The sequence below is a fragment of the Condylura cristata genome, unplaced genomic scaffold (assembly GCF_000260355.1).
Source record: "Condylura cristata isolate star-nosed mole 26May11 unplaced genomic scaffold, ConCri1.0 scaffold00046, whole genome shotgun sequence".
Lineage (NCBI taxonomy): Eukaryota > Metazoa > Chordata > Mammalia > Eulipotyphla > Talpidae > Condylura > Condylura cristata.
Genome location: NW_004567147.1, coordinates 2,482,658 through 2,488,711, shown reverse-complemented (window position 1 = coordinate 2,488,711; position 6,054 = coordinate 2,482,658).

The following is a 6,054-nucleotide window of genomic DNA, read 5'->3' as shown; positions in this document are numbered from 1 at the left end:
AAAGGAGACAGGTTAGACCAAGTATTCAGACTAACATTTATGCAACACAGAACAATTCAGCCTAAAACCATCCTTAAGATATCAGCTCAAAAAGTTAACTGACAAAGTATTAGCATATCTCAGTGAGTTAAAAAATAAAATAATTATTCAATAAATGGTCAAATTAGAGCTATGATTTTTATATGGATGATAGTACAATATGAAAGTTGAGATCTACAAGGTTGAAATAAATAATCTAGAATTATTCAAAATATATGGCATGACAGTGATGTGCATGCTGTTCTGCTTTCAATTTGGGGGTAAGAGGATATGTGTGTGAGTACTCTATCTACAAAAGTAAGAAGTATTCCAATAAACAGAAGGTATACTTCAAGATGGAATCTATAGATCAGTAAAGATCTCTGTTGTAGGGCCTCCTTGGCTTAAGGGATTGAGTCAGCATGATGAAGCTATCAGCAGCCACTGCGGCACTAATTAGATTCTAGGCCAGGGAGCTGACCCACAGGGTGCAGCAACCTCCTGTCTCATCCACTGCCTTCTCAGCTGTGTATGCTCCCCACTCTGTCTTTGGTAAATTCTCTCACCTCTCCCCGCTGCCCCTGCATCTCTGACCTAACTCAAGCTCTTCTATTCGTAAACAAATAAATCTTAAAAATATATCAGTTGTATTAAATTATTTTTGAGATGTACTTATTAGTTCTATTGGAAGATATAAGACCCAAGAGGAGAAGAAAAGGAAAGGGAGAGAAGTTCACATGATTTGCAAGTGGAACAGCTTGATCTTTCTTTCTCATGTTATTTGATTGACTTCTAACATTATAAACCAATGGAAGATCTTTGATTAAGTGTTAGCTTAAACAAATATAGAAAACAGTATATTAATTTGCTGCTGATTTTTTTTTTGTTTTATTGGTGAACAGTTGACCCAACAAATTGAATCATGGAAAGATGTAATTCAAATATAGTGATTCCTCTCTACTTGGCAAGTCACACTCTTATCTTCAATTCTTCATTCAAAAATCTTTGCTCATTCAAACTTACATTAAATGCATAGGAGTACAGTAAACATTTTATCCGATGTCTTATTCATATTGAAACAGTCCTGGAAAGAAAGTATTTAGACCATCATTAGTTACTTTTACTGTAGAAAGAATGTATTTCTCATCCTTCCTAGTGAAAACATTTTGATGATAGAAAGCTACAGAAATCTGAGAGAGTTGAGAAGGGAAACAGAGAAAATAGTCTCACAGGAAGGAAGAGTTTAATTTTATTCCACATAAACCTGCAGTCATATCTGTAAGATGCCAGGTATATAGCTAGCAGAGAAGACTTCAAAGAAAGTCAGCATCCCAATTTGGAGCAGGTTTAGGAGATCTCTGAAAGGTTGAGACACATTCCTAAATACTTGACAAGACCATGTGGTTTAAGGAGTTTCTCTCGGTGCATCTTCAGTTAGTAGAAAAATTCTCTAAAACATAATTATGAAGTCTTTTGTCCTTGAAAATACTTTGGAGAGAGATCCACTAAATTAGAGGAGGGAATTGTTTAATTTGGCAGAAATCCAGGGACAAGAAGAGTGATGACTTTGGTCCCACTTTCTACTGATTTCAAAAAATATAATTTCTCCTTTGCCAATATTATGTATAACAGTCAGTCATAGAGTGAAGAACAAGTATTCATATGTCATCTTAAATAATCCTTATAAAAAAGTTCCAGAACCAACAAGTTTTGGTGTGGATATGGAGAAAAAGGGAATTTCATATATTTATGGAAATATAAACTGGTACAGCTTTTATAGAAAGTTTGAGGTCTCTCAAAATATCAAAGATAGATTAACTATGTGATTTGGTAATTCCAGCCCTTCCCAATGAGTGCAAAATCTAATTAGAGGAGACATATGTACTGTTATGTACATTGTCCAACTATTTGTAACAGCGAAGTTCTGAAAACAATCTAAATGCCCAAGGAAAGATGAGTAGATTAAAAAGATATGGTATATATACACAATGGCTGTTACTTGATAATAAAATAAAATGAACTCTTGTCATTTACAGCAACAGGATGGAACTGGAGAGGACAATGCTAAACAAAATAAGGCAGACAAGAGATAGACAAATATTGAATGTTTTTACTTATGTGTGGGATATAGAAAAACAAAACAAAAGGTCAATAAAAATCAACCCAGTAACAAACCCTAGAAATCTGCTTGCAGAATTAAGTTTACCAGAGGCAGAAGAGGAGGGAAAGCAATGGACTGTGGAGGATTATGGGTTCCTCGGTGGGAGGTGCATTGTGTTGATACACCTCTGAAGAGATGTGATCCTTTATCTTCGAATCACATGCAATGTTTAAACCAAGGTTACCCTAATGAGAATATAACAAACAAATGTCATCTTCTGGCAAACAGATTCTCAATAGTCACATAATCTTGATAATATAGTTATCACCTGCTTCAATTTTGTCCCTTTCACTTTTACAAAAGACCTACATGAGTACTTTTGTTTTTTTGCTAACCAAAAGAAATTTGAAAATGATTTTCATTTTTCTATCAAAAGATGGAAAAGGAAACTATTACACAGTGTTGTTTTTGCAGCAACAGTTCTAGAGATGCCTACTCAGCAGTAAGAGAGACACTTCCAAGTTCCTTCCCTAGGACTAATTTATATAGGCTGTGTATTAGCATCCCTTCTTTTATGATATGTTAATGTTATTTTAGGCTTTATTCAATATATATTAAGTAATTGTTTTTGTGTTCATGAATGGTCAAATAATTTCCCATATAAAAGAATAGTAAATACATTATTTTGGCTTATGAAAGATTTCTTATGAACTTTCTACTTTTGAATAGTGGGGGAATTGGTAACATGTAAATCACTGAGTTTGGCAGAAAGTATATACTATAAACTAGGTTCTATCTCATTGTTTATCTAATTGATCTGGAAATAGAGAATGCAAAATAGTGAGTAGGGAAATGAAAACTTCTCAAGCAACTTCCGCTTGTTCTAACTCTCAAGTCCCTAAATACAAAGAGGTGAAAATGTCCACATAATGAAGAAATATGTTAACTGTAGTGTTTTAGCACAAATTTGAGAATATAAAATAATATTTGACTTCATTCCCTCTGTTGAGGGAATTTCTTTCAATTCTTCACATGCATGTAATTTGTTTTCAACTCTCCTGAAGGGGGCTGAAATCAAAGCAAAGCAAAACAAAACAAAACAAGTTCAATACATTTTCCTAGCCCACCTAAAAATCTAGATGGCACAGAAAGGCATCCAAAGTCATGTCAAAGGAAACAAGAATTATGTCTGCGGACCCTTTACAGAAGGAATATTGCCTGAACTTCCAAATAGGAAGACAATAGGAATTGTAATAGCAGTGAGAACCTTCAAGTAATGTGATTTTACACTGATCTTAGCCAAAAGGCCAAGTAGTGTGTTTTTACTGCAATCAATATAGGACATTTTTAGCCATTGCACTGTCATTTATACAATTACAAACTACATCCATAGTGAAGGTGGCCAATAAGATATTAATAGATATGTAGCTAGACAGGTAGATAGATAGATAGATAGATAGATAGATAGATAGATAGATAATAGTGAAAGATAATTAGAGACAGAGATAGAGACAGATAACAATATGTGGAATTAAAAGAAACTGATAAAAAATAACTTAGATATATTGGAAACCTTAAGCTACTTTGTGTGTGTTTCCAGTGCTAAGTACAAAAATAAAGGAAACTAAGGGAGCTTTGGTAATTATTCTTTGGAGTTTCTTTTTCATTTTACTTAGGTTTTGACTGCACTGACAAATTCTACAGAATATGCTTAAATATTAATACTAAATATTTTCCTTACAAGAATATGGAAAGGGTATTTGATGCATATCTTTGCATATCAAATAGCAGTTTCAAGCTATAGTCTCTGGATTGATGTAAGAGTTAAATATCTCTAAGATCTATCAACTGAAACATTGTGGATCATAATATCATAGTATCACATTTCCAAATCAGCTTTCTCTACCCTAGTGAAATGAAGAGAACAGGAGACCCACACTCTATATAACGTTCATAAAGGGTAGTGCTCAGAAATGGACACTGTCTTCCGAAGTTAAGACAATCTTACTGGTATTCACTGAGTTGTGATAATAACTTATCATGAGCATTATTAGTATATAAAATTGTCATATATTTCACCTCATCACACTTATTGTCATTTATAGGCACCAAAAATGTTATCCAGTTAGTCAAAAGACAATGCTGCAAAGTAGCTAATAATATTGGCTTAGGGATCCTGGTTTTGTTGCTTACTGAGAAAATTAACTTAGTGAGACCTCAGATTTCATATCTGCAGAATGAAAAATAAGAATATAGTCAGATAATCTAAGTAAACAACAGAGAGTGGAGAACACAGAAGAATTTAGGTTAGGCATGATTTTAAAATATTTTTGAATGGTTTACATTTGCAAAGAATGAAGGAGTAAGAAGACCACCACCTGCACCCCCAAGTGCATCTCATCAGTTATAATATGCTCTCTATCACCTTGATTGCAAATAAGCTCCTATTTCTTTGAAAACCTATAGTATTTATAGTTAGTAATGCATGCAGAAGGATTAAATAAATTAATATATGTGAAGCACCTAGGATGGCATCTGGCTCATAATAAGCACACCTAGAGTGTTATTTATTATAATCACTTTCCCTCACAGAAACTCAGGCTTCAGCAAGTTCTTCAATGGGTAATGTGTTTCTGAGACTCATGCAAAGTAGGGGGGCATCCTCACAAAATGTTGTTTTAATGTCATTAACCACACTGCTTTCTTAAAAAAAGTTTGCAGTCGTCCCTGGTGATACAACGGGTTGGGATGTAACATTGCAAGCTGGCTGTGGCCGCTTCATTGCAAGTTTGATCCCGGGCCCGGAGGAGATCCACATGGCGTGGCAGACCTCTCCTGACCCGCCCCCTGCTCCCCTCAGCAGTGTACTTCCTCGAGCTGCCTTTTTTGCTCCCCACTCTGTCTCTGGTGAAGCCTCTCACCATCCCTGTACCCCTGGCCTGTACCCAAGTTCTGTATGAATACATAAATAAATAAAAGAAAAATGAAGAATGATGTAAAAAAAGAAAAAAGAAAAGTTTGCAACAGGGGTCTCCTGGGTGGCACAGGGCTTAAAGACTCAGCAATATCAAGCTATTGCCAGCCTCAGCAGCACTGATACCAATTCCTGGCCTGCTGAGGTGATGATCCACCTGGTGCAGCAGACCTTTCCTGTCTTGTCTGCTCCGCTGTTCTCCTCACTCTCTCTAGTGAATCCTCTCATCCCCCATACCTCTGGCTTACAACCAATTCTTATATATATAAATAAATAAAGCTTTTTTTTTTGAGAAAAAGAAAAGTTTGCTGCAGTGCATTACAAACTTTAGCAAACTATAGTGGAAGTTTGAGCTCTAGTTTTCATAGATCATCTCCTCTTTTCTCAAATTAAATGACATAATACTTGTGAATGTTTGGTGCACAGTAGGCACTTTATGTTATTGGATAGCTCGATAACAGAATTCTCTGTTCTTCCAGGTATACATCCACATATGTTTTTCAATCTAAATGTTTACTTAACATCTGTTTATTCATAGTTACTTAACTGGCAGGTTAAGTGTTTATCATTCACTTTGTGCCAGGCATTTCACAGGTTGCTAGGTATACTATTATTTGGTCCTCCCAAAATTTCCCTCACAGAGGGATACAACGAAACTGATCACATTTGTAGCTGAGTAGATGTGTCTACAGACAGTCAACCTCAGTGGTTCAGCCATCCACATGGCTTCTTGTCTTGACAGCTAGGGTGATTTCAGTAAGGTGAACAAACTTTAAGATGTTACTTTCTTCATAGCTTTCAAAATTAAATGAAAAATAGCATCTAGTTGAATTGTGGTAAGAGAGGAGATTAGTTAAAACCGGTGCAGTGTTTAATGCTGAATTTGCAGGTAATGTTCAATGTTCAGAACTTTGCATGAGTAATGGAAAGGATTAGAGGGATACTGATAGAAAAAAAAAAT